Consider the following 15,895-nt stretch of genomic DNA (forward strand, 5'->3'; position numbering starts at 1 on the left):
GGTCATCTACCAAGAGCCTAGACTGTTTCACCCCTAGCTCACAGCAAATGCAAAGTCATTTGAATTCACCCTTGACACAGACTTATAATTTAAAGAACCTATTACCAATAAAATCAAAACAGCTTGGTATCACTGCTCTCCTGATGATCTGATTCCTGATTTAGGAAGACCCACTGAATATTAACTTCAAGATGGCTGTGAAAGTCTGACTCCTCTCTCATTTAGATAGAAGCAACGCTTTGGACAACCCTACCCTTCAGTTGGAAGATGTCAAGTAGGAAGGATCGGAGTTTGCGTCTGAAGGTAAAGGTGGCGATGGTACAAATAGATGGTGGAATAGTATTCCGGCTCAATGGAGAGCATACAGAGACAACTGGTTCAAGGTAAGAATTTCCAGCAGGAGAGTGTCTGAGCACACAACAGAACCTAACAAACTAATTCATCATAACAGAAACCTAGCCCACACATCCTAGATATCCTTAACCCTGCAGACTACAAAATTAAAGGCGAAAGCAAAAGCAAGGATTCGCTGTCTTCACTTTAAGAACTACTAAACGGGTTATTCAAGCACCACGCCAGACACCCTCCATCAATGTGATCTACAGATGCCTCCTATAGTCTTCTAAGAATTCAGTCATCTCGGTGACTTGAGCACCAACACTATGAAAGACTCACTCTACCTGATCCCAAACACCGTGGATGTTAAGGAGAAATAAGTAAAATCTACCCACTGTGTCAGGAGCAATGGCGCTAGAGACAGCTGATCTGGCCCGTGGTGGAGTATCTTTCCTTTTTGCATTGTTCAGTTTAAGAATTTGGAAACCTTTTTATGTGTCCCCTGGACATAGTCATTAAGTGGGAAAAACGAGGATCAAATTTTATTCTTGGCATCCTGCACTCAATGATTACTTTTGGCATCTACGGAATCATGGGAATGTGCAGGTACATATGCCTGACCAGTTCAAAAAGAAACTATGCATTACCAAGAAGAGTGTGCATTGATACCCGGATCAGACACTTTAGCATTTGTGTGTTTTTTGCAGTTCAAAGCAGATCTATGTCTGGAGTGCCCTTCCTGAGAAAATGATTTCTACAGCCGACTGTCTGCCTGAATTGCTCCAATAAAGCGGATGCCCATAAGCTTAGAGACTGCCTGAGTTCGCTAATGATCTGCGTGGCCACAAATTCCATTTGCCTCAATACAGTCAAAACTGGATTTTTGCTATCCGAATACATCTTGTAGGTCCCCATGCTGGTGGCCCGAAGAATACGGACCACATATATCCTCTGCAGATACTGAGGAAAATAACATTTTTGATTCAGACTTACGATTTTAAAGTCAAGTTGGTAACTATTGTCTAAATCCCTTTTTGCGCTGCCTACTTTGAGAAACATTCTATTCTTTCTACCAGAATTTAACAGGAAGCCATTGGTTCAGGGAATTATCTCATTCTCCTACTACTGTACCTCGCTTTATCTGGAAATCCTTGCAAGGCTGCAACATAATCAGATTGTGGCTTACCACTATATACTTAGCCTCTGCAAACATTCACATATTCAGGTGAGATAAAGTCCTTACACTGGCTCCTAATCAAGAACCGTTGCATACTTAAAGCACTGGTCTTGGGTCACAAAACCATCTCTTTGCTCATTTCCTTTACTTGCAATTCTTGCTTAAAGCTTGTGTTTCTTCGAGTTCTTTAAGATCTCAATCTGCCTTCTCATTAGTTGTTCCACAGTGTTTTAAATTCTGACAGGGTGGGGGGAGTGGGGAGCTTTTTTGGTCTCCGCTGCTATGCCATGGAATGCATTGCCCTCTGAGCTCAGAGCTATTCTTGATTTACTTGTATTAGGAGACTTCTGAAAACGTATTTATTCAAATGAGCACAAATTCCCTGTCTCCCTATTAGTATGACTTTTCCAAAATAGTTATTTTCAGCGCCAGGATTTCCTCTGTGTAATTGTTTGGGATTCCACTCAAAAAATAAGCTTTCTTCTTGGCTTAGTCTGCCTACTTCTAGGTTTAGTCATCCTGCTATATGGAAAGTATATTACCTTTACAATGCAGGAAAGTCCCACACAGGCCAGTTTTAGGTATTTCACAGCGTTGGACTTTACCACGTAGGTAAGTTATTTGTTTTTCTTTTCAATTTGACATGTGTATATATAGACAGACAGACAGACAGACAGACGGACACACACACACACTTATATAGACATTCTCAAAAAAAAAAAGGTTACATGGGTGTTCCAGTTAGGTTCAGATTTTACTAGGTTGTAAGGCTAAGTTACTTACCTGTAATCCTAGTTCTCTTCCAGGGGTATCCTCATCAAAGTCATAAGCACTGAATATTCCCGCCCATGTGCGGGGGCCCCGGAAATAATAAAAATATATATGGAAAACACATATATATACATCTCTGTATATGTATAAACATATATTATTTTTTCCAAGCAAATGCAGCCCCCATAGTAGGCTAGACAATGTAGATATAAATATCCAATAACACACCATAGGTATAATAATACACCTAAATCTCTTTCTTTCTTTTTTTTTTTTAATGAGGTAAAAACGCATGAGAAAGAAAAGAAAACGCTGTGCAAAATACAGATCCATAAAACATTGTCAGCCTGCAGGCTGCATTGCAATACAATACCATAGAGACTGAAAAGCCTTGTACAGGTAAAAACTGGCACCGTGCCTTTAAGGCAGCCCTGATTCCAATATCCCATCATGCCTCAGGGGTGACAGTTGGGTCAGTTCTTTGCGGGACCGTAGTCCTAAACACAAAGATATACTTCTTCCATATTTCATAATACAGTCCTCTCATTTGCCTGGGGAGGCGGGTGGGTTGCTTATGACTTTGATGAGGATACCCCTGGAAGAGAACTAGGATTACAGGTAAGTAGTCAGTCAGTCAGTCAAAACACTTTTTTTCGATTAATTAAAATCATAAAAGTACAAAATTCATACAAAAAAAGCAATCCAGGACATATACCATGCCAAGGTAATTACAATAAGTCCACAGAATTAAAACAACATACAAACATACATAAAAAAGCATACATTAAAAATTGCTCATTGATTGCACAGGTTGGGTAAAGTTTTCGCTTTGCAGCGCATAGCTGCCACCAAGAAATTAGCCACACTGAATATGATACGAGTACTACTCAGCTGTTGAAGAAATAACAGTGCAGGTCTAACTTGTAAGAAGCCAGCTTCCTTCAAAATTGGGAGCAGATATTTTTTGCGGCTTACAGTGTAGAACTCGCAAAACATAATAAAATGCAAAGTATCTTGGGATGAAAAATCATCAGCATGGCATGCTACATTCGGGCCTACCCCAAGACGGATAAAAACCAAGTGAGTAGTGGATCAAATTAAATCTAAATCTCAGCAATAAAAATCTATGAAATGGATTGGAAACAATACTTAAATAGGGTTCCAGCGAAGGAGATAAGAGAAGCAAAAAATGCGCTCTCACACTAGGTTTTGAAAGTTCACTCTCCTCGCGATCCAATGTGACCCTATCTAAAAAAGACTGCTTAATCTAAGCAATATCTGCCTTGACTATAAGCAGAGGCGTCACTAGGGTTGGTGTCACCCAGTGCGGTAACTCATGGTGACATGCGGTTCTCACCCCCCCCCCCCCCCCCCCCCCGCACATCCCTAGGGACGCCACTGTCAACGGTGCGCTCAATTAACTTCTGTTTCGTTTTCACGAGCGGATAACTATTTTTAGACAAGGATTCATTCACTGCTCAGTCCACTTGTAAATCAATAAAGATTTGTCTGCTGCTAAATGACAGGACTGTGAACCGCATATTTCCGTAATTAACAGGGATACAAGTTGCTGAAAGGATTTTTTTCCCTGGAACAGGAACATGCCACAACTGCGTCATTAGAATTACTGAGGTGCTATCGTGCGCGCTGCCCAGCCGGAAACGGAAATATTTCAAGGGGCAGGGCAGCGCGAGGGTGGGCGTATGACTTCTGGTTTATTAACTGTTGCGCTGCTATGCGCTCCTCCGTGCCCCATACCTCCACATGGTGTCACCCCATGTGAAGGTGTCACCCGGTGCGGTCCGCACCCCCCTAGTGACGCCACTGACTATAAGTGATGGGGACGAAAAAAGCTCAGGGCCCCCAATGCGAGAGAATGCCGCTCTGACGTACTCCAGCCAGGGTATTCTTTTAGCATAGTCTAAGGCTAGAATGTCATTCAGGATCCGATGGTTAAGAGTGATTTCCTGGTTTAACCAGGTTTTCACCCAGAATAACAATGGGGCCATCTTCAGTTTATCTGTAACATAACCTAAACCAACCTCCGCGTGAATGGAAAAAACAGGGGTTGATTGGGGAACTGAAAGCAAATGTCGCAGGAATCTATTTTCTACTACTTGGATCATATCCTGCGTAACATAACCCCACAGAGCCGCGCCATAGGAGGCAATAGCCAGGCTTTTTGAGGTATAAACTTTCAGCAGGACCTCCATTGGTCTTGCCCCCAGCTTCTTAGCAAAACTCAGCAGTGCTGAGGTAGACCTGGCTACAGAGTTACGTTTAAGCTTGATTTGCGGGCCCCAGGAGCCATTCTCATCGAAAAGAACTCCCAAATAGCAAAAAACCTTTACCCTGGTAATCTCTTCCCCCATTACAAAATAAAGATCTAGAGTTAGACTTTTTACTCTGTTTCCCCACCACCATAAAATGGGATTTCTTTATATTCACCTTAAGATCTAGAGCAGCCATAAAGGCACCAAAGGCATCCAACAATCTCTGGAGCCCCACAGCAGTGCGGGCCAAAAGGACAGCGTCATCCGCGTACAGAAGAACTGGTACAACCAGTTCCCCCACACGCGGCGCATCCGCTCTTGGGACCCCCAGAGACCCCTCCAGGCCGTTAATATAGATAGTAAAGAGGAGTGGGGCTAGGATGCAACCCTGCCTCACCCCTCTCTCTGACTTAAAGTGCTTAGCACATTTCCCATCCTGAGTGACCCTCACTGATGCAGAAAGGTCCTGGTGCAGTGCTGCAAGAAAACTTACTAAAGGAGGGTCAATACCTAATTCCAGCATGATGGACCAAAGCTTGGACCGATTAACTAAATCGAAGGCAGAGGACAGGTCCATAAAAGCCATAAAAAGGGACCCGTTCTTCGCCACCGTATATTTACTAATTAAAAGCTGAAGATTTTGGGAGGAGCCAAGATGGCGACCGGGACGGCAGCGTAGACCCCCGGCTCCCTGAGCCTCCGCATCCCGCACGGATATCCTGCCTCAGATCCTCAACTTGTGCTACGTGGTCGTGTTTCTGAAGGAGAGGGGCTCCCGACTGTGTGACTCCGAGGTTTCTAGCCGTGCTATCGCCGGAGAAAACTGCATCTGAACTTTGCGGCCTGTGCGGCCCTGGAGCCGGGACATCGAGTGGACGCCGTGGCCGGGTGGCAGTGCGACAACAGCGGCCGGTGGTGACTGGGTGGAGTCGGCCCACCGGAGCGGTGCCAAACTCGGCCTACATTTCGGCGTGGTCACTTCTACTGCCCAGTGTAGCTGACCGAGTGCATGACCGGGGGTGCAAATCTTAGATCCTCCGGTGGCTGCCCCTGCCTTGCTGGTGAGCTGCCCGGCCGCCGTCCGTATCCTGCCCCGATCATTGCGGGCCGCCCCCGGATTTCTACGGGAGCTGGTCCGTGGTGGGGACGACTGTTGCCCGTGACCACGGATAGTTTTTTGCCTGCCCCCGGAACCCGGTCACCCGCGACGTGGACATCGTGGCGCCTGTCCTGGGGTCCCGGCCCCGGTGAGGGTCGGGCATACTTGGCGGCCATCTTGGGTCGATGAAGCCTACCATCCTGTCCGCTGGGCCGCAGCGGGCCTGTGAGCGTACGATTTTTGGGAGTGTGGCGGCGAGATCACAGAGAGCTGAGCTGGGGTACGTCGACCTCCTCGAGGCTCTTGGTACTCTTCACTCCTCCTTGGTTCATGGTTTCGTGATCTTGGGGAGTAAGCTCGATGGTGTGGCGTCGGAGTTGGGGCAGTGGCGGCCCGCCTGTCCGCACGAACACAGAGTCTACCCACACTGCGTGCAGGAGGACGCTGTGGCGGCCCCCCCTGAGGTTAGTACACGACTGGACGCCCCGGCCAGTATGCTACAGTGTGTTCGACCTTCTGAGGGCCTGATCTGTCCCGGAGGCGTTGGACCTGAGTGGGATGTGGTGGCCCCATCCCGTGCATGCCCTCCTGCGACCCAGAGACAACTCCAGCAACTAATGTCTCTTTTGGCTGCTTCTGCCTTCCTGAACCTTGCGTGCAGTGCAGATCCTAGGGCAGCACTTGGAGGCCTGTTTCCTCACGCGGCGGACTGTGTTGATGCTCAGAGACTTCCACCCCACCTGTGTGCGTCGCTTTTCTGTCGTTGTTGGACATTCCTCTGCCTAGGAACATTGGGTATGGTGCTGGGTCGAGGGGTTGGCATGGGCAGAATTCCACTGAGTGGTCAGGGATGAGGCTGGCCCCTCGGGGGTGGTCGCCTAGTGGACGGGCGGGCTTGGGGTGGTGTGCTCTCCTGACATGGCTACTGGCACAATAGACGCATAATGCTCCCCATCGTGGTTTGAGAAGATTGTTTCTGTGCTGTTCCTTGTTCACTTTAGGGGAACCTTACCGTGCGGGAGGGAGAAGCCGGGGGTCTGTTATGAAGGCCCTCCTCCAGTTTATAAATACTTTCTCTACCCCCCCCGTCAGGTGGGGGTTCTTTCCTACTTCTTTTTCCCTATTCTCCTACATTTCGGGTCTGGTTCCAGGGCGACAGGCACACTGCTGGGGGGGGGGGGGCCGTACTCATCTGCAGAGGTGCAGGGTGGGGGATTGGGGGAGGGGACTCTGTATTCCTTCATCTTTTTTCCATGGCCTCCTTTTTCTTCTCTGATTCTTTTTGTCTTTCTTTTTCTGGGATCAGCGTGATACACCTCCTTTTGCTATGCCTCGTTGCCGTTCCATGTGTTCACAACTTCCGGGGTGTTCTTGGGGAGTTCTGGCGGGGGACTGCGGGCGCAGCTGTAGACTATGTTTTTCTCCATCCTGATGTTCTTGTGTTTGCGCCATTGACCGAATAGATTGCTGTAAATCGCTAACGTTCATTACTCTGCATATCCGTGATCGTTGTTTTAAAATTGCTTGTCACCTGATCCTTCTGCCTTGTTTCATCATAAAATTAAAACCTTTTCCTCCTGGTGCCCTACTTACGCTGTTCACAGTATTAGCAGTACGATTTTGCTCCCTGAAGTGCTGCCTGTGTTTATACTTGTCGTTATTGCTCTGATTGCTTAGCGGCCGGCCCCGGGGGGTTGTAGGCCCATACTTGTTCTTATTGAACTGTCAATAAAGGTTTAAAAAAAAAAAAAAAAAACAAAAAAAAAAAAAAAAAGCTGAAGATTTAGACATTGATCCAGGGTCCCCCTATTTGCTCTAAACCCATATTGGAGGTTAGATAAAATGCCCCGACTATCTAGAGCATCCCTGAGTTTAACGAGTAAGACCCTGCCCAAGATCTTAACCGCAGAGTCTAACAGGGAAATGGGTCTATAGCACGAGGGATCGTCACGTTGGCCCTTTTTAAAAATTGGTATTATTAGTGCAGTAGCCCACGAAGCAGGGAACCTGTATCTCGAAACAGCGTTAAAAACATTAACTAAAATCTTTGCCCACAGACTAGGAGAGAAGCCATATAGGTCTGCTGGCACTCCGTCAGGGCCCGGCGCCTTATTACTAGCAGAATCCTTAATGGCTCTCTCCACATCCAGCTGCTCAAAAAACAAACAGGGCATGGAATGGAGTGCTAAAGGGGTGGTGCTACTAGCGGGACTAAAACCACAAGCCCCGTAGATTTTGCTAAAGTGGTCGTACCATAGCTCATCCTGAATAACACAGTCCTGGGCGGTGCCCTCGATATCCGAGAAAAAAGGATTATTAATTGTAGCCCAGAACTTTCCACTGTCCCGAAGGACATCGATAGATAAAAGGTTATCCCAAGCTACTAATTTTATTGCCTTTTTCCTTTTGGCAATTGCCTCTTTATAGGCCCTTCTCGCATGTGAAATTGCCCCCCTATCCCTAGGGCTCTTTTTTAACGCCTCAAACAAAATCCTATGGGCCCTAGAGCAGCTCCCATCAAACCATCTAGCGGGGTTGCTACCTCGGCGAGTATTGGTGGAAGTCAGATCCCTGGAGATCTGTGAACAAATAGCCTCGAAGGCCCCTACCACCTCCTCTGGAGTCGAGTGGTCATTCAGACAGGTGGCCCAGGGCCCAACCATTTTAGCGCAAAGCTCCTCCAAAAAGGATGCAGGGGCCACCTTGGCCCATTTGACCCTACGACCCTGATCTTTCACAATCAGGGGAAGATCTCTTTGACAAGCATGGCGCACACCACCCAGGCTCTTCGGCATAATCAACTCCATAAATACCGGGTTATGATCACTATGAGCAGATGGAACAACTGTGTGGGCTAAGACCCTAGCTAAAACGCCAGAGGACAAAAAAATATAATCAATTACTGAGCCCAAGGTAGAACCTTTAAACGTAATAGCCCTACCCCCAGCCTCTATAAAATTGGACTCAAAAATGTTGGTGGTGGCAAGGAAAACCTCAAGGGCCTCCCCCTGCTTTGTGTGCTCAAAATGAGGAGCCACAGCGCCTACAGGCCCCTCATGGGCTACATGGGGCCTCACATAACACTCAACAACACAAGGATGAATATTAAAATCGCCCGTAAGGACGATCTCGAAACCGGTGTTTTGTTTTTGACTGTAGTCTAGCATAAAAGATTGCAAGGCGACCACATGTTGCGCAAGGTCAACGCCGTCTCTTGCATTATAAAAATTAATTAATAAAATTTTCAGGGTGTGGGAAACAAGCCATTCAACACAGAGGAAATTGTTTGACCCGGTGGCCAAACGGGTGAAAGTGCCCACCAAATGCAGTGAAAAAAGAAACATTAAACCCCCTTTGGCATGTCCAGCCCCTCCCATGACTGCCGGAACCACAAAACTAGAATAACCATCCAGACAAAAGTTACTAGAACGGTCCCAAGTTTCCTGCATGGCAATAATATCATGTTTGCCTAAGAAATCGAGCCAGGATGAGTCCGTTCTTTTAGAACTGGACCCGGCCACATTCCAGCTAATTAGTTTACAACTAGCCCCACCATCAGAATTGTCAATACGAGGATCAGCTATCTGAGCCGAATCTGTCAGTCAATCGTTATCTGCCAAGTCTGACAGTGGGGAATAATAATTATTCAGGATCAAATTAGAGGGAGGTGGCAGCAAAACATTATTAGGAGGCTGACTATCTCCAGGCATTTGCGGTACCTCAGAGTTTCGGCACCCCGCCGAATAAGGCAATCTAGACAGAGGATAGTGCTTCAAGGGTGGGGGTGGGGGGGGGGGGGGAGTGTATTTAGCATTACGGGCTTCAACCCGATGACTGTGTAAGCCGGAAAAAGGTTTAAAAGCAGGTGGGTAGAAAAACCCTAGGGGGACTGCTCTCATTCCCCCCTGCCTTATCTCAGACCCATCCCAAAACAATCTGTCAACAATATTTGGTCTATTGAAATTAACAATTACACAATCACCCACCAGCCGCTTCGGTCGTCGCCCAACCCACCCCACCCCACCCTTCTAGCCATAATGATATTGGGGGAGATATCCAAGCCGCCACAGCTAAAGGCTGTGCACCAAGATCTAGTTAACCTCAATAGGTCATGCGTAGGTTCCATCGCACCCTCACGGAGCGGGGGAACCCCAACAAAAACTGCCACCAAGGGAGCCGATTCCGGGGGAAGGTCAAGTATAGCCTGGCTACCCCTTTCCTGTTTCATGCTCCGGCCTACGGGCTGGGGAACAACATTGCTGGCCACACGCGGCATGTTACTATAGGTATGGTTGGCTAAAAGCGGCTGCACAATAGGAGCTGGAGGGTCCAAGCTCAGCTCCCTACCAGGGGTGTTACCCGACCTTGGAGAACGTGATTGTATCAATGGCCCAGAAGAAACTCCCGTGCCCCTCTCTGACCTAGGTTGGCTATACATTGCCTGACTAGCCCCCACTTGCTGTAAACTAAGCTCTTTAATGGAGGCTACAAAACTAGATCATTTTTAAAGCAGGTCGGCCACGCAGGCATTCAGAGTCTCCACAATGTCTTTAGCAATGCCCACCAATAAAGGTTCCAATCGTGAGGAAATTAAGTTTTCTAATAGGTCCACCGTAGGGGTCCCTAATTGCCCCTCAGAAGTCAACACAGCTTTTGGGGGTTTGGGCCATTTCGAACACTTCTTCTTACAGTTCCTCGCGGCTCCCGCAGTGCCATGGGCCTGTTGTTCCAGTTGATCTACCACTCCCTGGGTAAAAGGAACAGGATCCCTTACAGTAGGTGGATTGGAGACAACCACTACGGGATCCAGAGGGATACTGGGTACAACCACACAGTCACTAGGAACACTAGGATCACAGAGCAAAATAGGAGGTACCAGGCCAAGTTCCTGTCCGCCCTGAGAAAAAGAGGGTCCTCCGGAGCTGGACGATATTTTTTAAGTATTCGTGCCGGAGCGGATTTGATAGTAGCCGGCGTGAGGAAGATATCCATGACTGGTTTAAGCAACCCAGGAACCAGAGGCAACAGTGGACGAGACGCCGATCGTTCGTGAAGGGTCTCAAAGATGACAGAGGAAGTGGTTTCCTGAACAGGCATTGGAATGTTCAATTTTGGCGCTCCTCTGCACAAAACTTCTTGGAAGGTGCTAATGTCATCCACTGGCGAAACTCTAGATGGTGGCGTATCTGAGAGTTTGGGTAAATAATCTCTTCTGGACGACTGGCTTGACGAAGAGGATGTAGGAGACCTTCGTCGTCTTCTCTCCGATCCCACCGACTCTCTCCTGCGAGAGGTGGACCTGGATCGTCTCCTGGGCGAACGTGAGCGCCGTTGATATTCTCTTCCACGAGAATGGGAACTTGCGGGTCTTAATGGTTGAGCCAGATTCCTCAACCTTGCTAAGGAAATACTAACCGCCTGTGCCATAGAAGTTTCCTGAGGCAGTACTCTGGTGGGGCTGTGACTCAGAGTATGAATCTCCTCCTGTCTTAATGGTCTCGTCGGCGTTCTCACTTGAGGGCTCTTTTCTACTGGAGGTGCTGGAGAGAAACTCCTCAACTCTGGCGATCCGGACCTTGAAATAGACAAAGGAGATCCTGAGCCCTCTGAGGCTGAAGGTGAAATTGAAATAGGCCGAGATGAACCATGTTCCGATGTGGTATAAATCAGTTTATGTGGAGATTTGCGTCTCGACACTGGTCTGAACGTCAAACGAATTTGTGACGTTTTGCAGTACTCCCCCGCGGAGGACTGTCTCGACGGTGATACGCCTATCACCGGAGATCTGGACTTCGACGCCGAGTGGATAACCGGCGATGTGTCCTGCCTCGACGTCGAGAGCATTGTCGTCGACGGAGGACTTGTCCTGGACGGAGGCCTAGAACCCAACGGGGAACTTCGACTCGACGTCCGTATCTTCTCCGACGTTTTGGAGGCCTTTGATGACAGAGGCCCCTGCCTCGACGTCGACCCCGACGGAGGCCCCTGCCTCGACGTCGAGTGTTCCGACGATGATCCTCGTCTCGACGTCGGTAATGCTTTCGCCAGCGACTCAGGTCTTGACGTCGAAGATCTTTGAGAATAAATTTGGAGAGGCAATATGATGGTACAAAGAGTTTCAATACAACACAGAACAGATCAAGAAAAAGAGATGACGTCGAAGATCTTCCCTGATCTTTTGACAACGATCTTTGCCTTGACGTCGCTGTCGATTTCGACGCCGAACGCCTGTGTTCTTCTTGCGGCATCGACTTTTGCCTTGATGGCGATTTCGACGTCAACCGACGATGTCTATCCTTCGACGTCGATCTCTGTTTTCTTGACGTCGAACGATGCTGTCTCTCCTTCGACATCGATTGCTGTTTTCTTGACGTCGAACGATGATGTCTCTCCTTCGACGCCGATCGTTGTTTTCTTGACGTCGAAGTTGCCGACGACGAACGAAAGCGCTTCGCCGCCGGATCGAGTGTCGACGTAGATTTTCTCTTTGAAGCATGACTCTCCCTGGACTCCTCACCTCTCAACGACGATCCCGCCGCTGGAGTCTTCGACGCCGAGCCCGACGCCGATGGAGAACACACAGGGATCAGCTGCTTCGACGTAGACCGTTCAGAAAGGCCATAAAGCCTAATTCTTTCTCTCTCTTTCAAAGTCCTCTTTGAAAGATCCTTGCAGTGACGACAGGACGCAGGAGAGTGTGAATCCGGTAGACAGACGATACACACATCGTGTGTGTCTGAAGAAGCCTTCTTTTTGCCACAGGATGGACAGGGCATGAACAGAGAAGGCATTTTTCTGACACAAAAAGTTCTTGAATCTTGTCAGAAAACACAGGAAAACTGCTTCTCCAACAGGATATATTAAGAGGAAGCAAAAAAGTCACTAGAAAAGTAACAATTCTTGACTATAAAGTCAAAAATGAAGAGAGCTGAATTCCAAGGTCCTGACTGAAGGAGCCGGAAAGAACAACTGACCCAACTGTCACCCCTGAGGCATGATGGGATATTGGAATCAGGGCTGCCTTAAAGGCACGGTGCCAGTTTTTACCTGTACAAGGCTTTTCAGTCTCTATGGTATTGTATTGCAATGCAGCCTGCAGGCTGACAATGTTTTATGGATCTGTGTTTTGCACAGCGTTTTCTTTTCTTTCTCATGAGTTTTTACCTCATTACAAAAAAAAAGAAAGATTTAGGTGTATTATTATACCTATGGTGTGTTATTGGATATTTATATCTACATTGTCTAGCCTACTACAAGGCTGCATTTGCTTGGAAAAAATAATTTATGTTTATACATATACAGAGCTGTATATATATGTGTTTTTCATATATATTTTAATTATTTCCAGGGTCCCCGCACATGGGCGGGAATATTCAGTGCTTATGACTATTGATGAGGATCCCCTGGAAGAGAACTATTCCTCACGCCCCCACCATGCAAAGTTTTCTCATCAATAATTTCAAATGTTGCAGTGATATTATCAATGATGTCATAGAAGATGTCATGACCATGTGGGGTAATCTGCATGGCCAGGGTGCGAGTTTAAATTACCTTAGGGCACGAGTTATAGTTACTTAAGATAACTAGAATTGCTGAATTTCGATGGTTTTGTGTAAACTTTTAACCTAACTATAACGTCCCTGTAACCCTTATTTTTTAAGTACATTTCTAAGGTTTTTTAAATTCTATTTCCTAACTATAACACCCTTGCAACCTTTGGTTTCTTCATTGAATTTCTATGTTTTTTAAATGGTATTTCCAAACTACAATGTCTCTGTAGCCTTTGTTTGTTCAGTAATTTTCTAGTTTTTTTTTTACCGTAAAGTAATATTACCATGGTAATCCAACCACCTGCATGCTGCCAACTCCACACCATGCACGTCCTTCAGCCAAGCGCGACGGGGGTTGCCTTCAGGGCCTGACCGTGGCCAATTCCCCGAAGACAGCCAACCTGGGAGGAAGGCACCCAACATCCCCTCCCCAGGCCTATTTCAGGACCCAATCCCCCAGGGCCGACATTTTTTTTTTTTTAGGGGAAGGGAGTACGTGACCCCTTTCCCTGGGCTGTTTTTGGCCCCGGGACCCCCATCCCCTGGGGCTCACCGCTGGATTTATGGGGGAAGATGTAGCCCTCTCCCCGGTCTGATTATTCAGCGTCTTTATGTGGTGTTTTCATGGTGTTGCTGTGTTTTGTGGTGCACAAATACTTCACACATTGCCTCCTAAGCTAGGCATGCCTTTGCCGTGTCAAGCTACCAGAGGGCAAAAAGAACAAAATGATGGACGGAATGCCAAACAAATCAAACATTCACTCCAGTCACAGATCTGGGTTTAATCCATTGGTTTTTTTTTTGATCACCACACCACCCCAATTTGTACCCAGCCATATACAAATCAGTCTTGACCCTGCTCCCCATGGGAACAGTCCAGCCCGATCTGCCAGGCCAGGTCCTCCCTGGACCGGAAACAGGCATCATGGGACTGGTTTCAGGGTATCACTCCTCAACCCAGATCTGTGACTGGGGGTGAATGTTTGATTTGTTCAGCATTCTGTCCATCATTTGTTTTTTAAGCTACCAGCGGGTGAGCAGGGGATAATTTATGGTGTGTAACTGGCTTAGCGGTGTGGTCCCTACTTGGACAGGGGCCATACTTGTGCAAACAAGAGACACAATTTCTAACATTAGGTTTCAGGGATCGGTGGGGTAATGTGTTTGTAGGGTTCAGGGCTGGTTACGCGGTAGTACGGGTTTTAGGGTTCAAGGATGAAGAAGGGATAAGGTTATTTAATGTTTAGGGAGGGGTAGGAGTAATAAGGGGGTTTTAGGGTTTAGGGATGGGGAGGAGCAATGTGGTAATAAGGGGGTTTTATGGTTACATAGGGCTAAGTGGCAAAAGAAGGTTTTGAGGTACAGAGCTGGGTAAGTGGTACTAAGTTGGTAGGGTAAGGGTCAGTTAGGGTTCAGGTATGTGTAGCGCTAAGGGACACTAAGGGTTTTTTAGGAGTTAGGTTTCAGTAGGGGTAGTTAGGGCTTTTTAGGGTTTACATATGGGTAGGGATAAAATGGGTTTTTAGGGTGCAGGGTTGAGCGTGGGTTAGTGGAAGTAAGGGATTTTTAGGGTTCAGGATTTGGTAGACGTAAGCGTAATAAGGAAGTTTAAGAGGTCAAGGTTGGGCAGAGGTGAGGGTTTAGGGTTCAGGGATAGGTGGAGGTAAGACGTTTTTAGAGTTCAGGGTTGGGTGGGGTAAGAGGGAGTAAAGGGTTCAGAGGTAAGGGGTTTTGGGGTTCAGGGGTGGGTAAAGGGTTTTCCAGGTGCAAGGATGGGAGGGATAAGAATCTTTTAATGTTTAGGAATGGGTTGGGTAGCGTTTTTTTGTTTTTAGGTTTCAGGGATGTGTAGATGTAACGGGTAATAACTTCGTGTTCAGGTTTTGAGAGAGGGAATAAGGGGTTTCTGGGGTTCAGGGATGGGTAGTGGCAAGGGGTAATAAAGAGTTTTTAGGGTTCAAGGTTGAATTGGGGTAAGTAGTAGGAAGGATTTTTGAGGTTCAGGGCTTTTAAGGGGTAATATGGGCGTTAGGGTTCAGGGATGGGGCAGGATAAGGGGTTTAACATTCAAGGATGGGTACGGTTACGGTAAGGGTTCAGGTCCCAGGCCCAGTTCTCCCTGCGCTGCTGAATCGCTCTTGCTACGGTCTTCTCCTTGCTCCTTCCCCATTTTTGATTTAATTTTGAGTACTCTCTCCTTGTTTTTTCCCACTTTTGCACTGTTTTTTCATAGCTTTTTCCCCTGTTTTTCGAATGCCTTCTCCTTGCTTTTCTCTCATTTTTCACTGCTTTCTCCTTCCTTTCCCACTTTTTTTGTGCTTGCTCCTTGCTTTCAACTAGTTCTCAATATTTTTTCCTTGCTTCCCTCCCCATGTTATTGAGTGCCTTCTCCTTGCAACTCAGACCCTCACGGGTGATTTGCCATGCTTTATAAATCCTTGATTGACTGATTGATTGGCTGGTTGGTAAGGGTTTTTTAGGAATTAGGCTTGAGGGTGGGTAAGTGGTAGTAATGTTTTTTAGGGTGCACTGTTTGGTAGGTGTAAGAGGTAGTTATGAGGTTCTGGAGTTAGAGTGGGGTGAGTATTTTTTTAGGGCTCAGGGATGGGTAACAGTAGGGCATTTTTAGGGCTCAGGGTTAGGTAAAGAGTAGAAAGGGGTTGGGGAGAGGGATAACTATACATGTGTG

General features: G+C 47.2%; 1 protein-coding gene across 1 annotated transcript in view; it reads right to left on the reverse strand.

Annotated features, from left to right (window-relative positions):
• SEC23A (SEC23 homolog A, COPII component) overlaps positions 1–15,895 on the reverse strand; it is a 989,636-nt gene that overhangs the window by 587,863 nt on the left and 385,878 nt on the right. The window lies entirely within an intron of this gene.

Source organism: Triturus cristatus, chromosome 9 (genome assembly GCF_964204655.1).
Source record: "Triturus cristatus chromosome 9, aTriCri1.1, whole genome shotgun sequence".
Taxonomy (NCBI): Eukaryota; Metazoa; Chordata; class Amphibia; order Caudata; family Salamandridae; genus Triturus; species Triturus cristatus.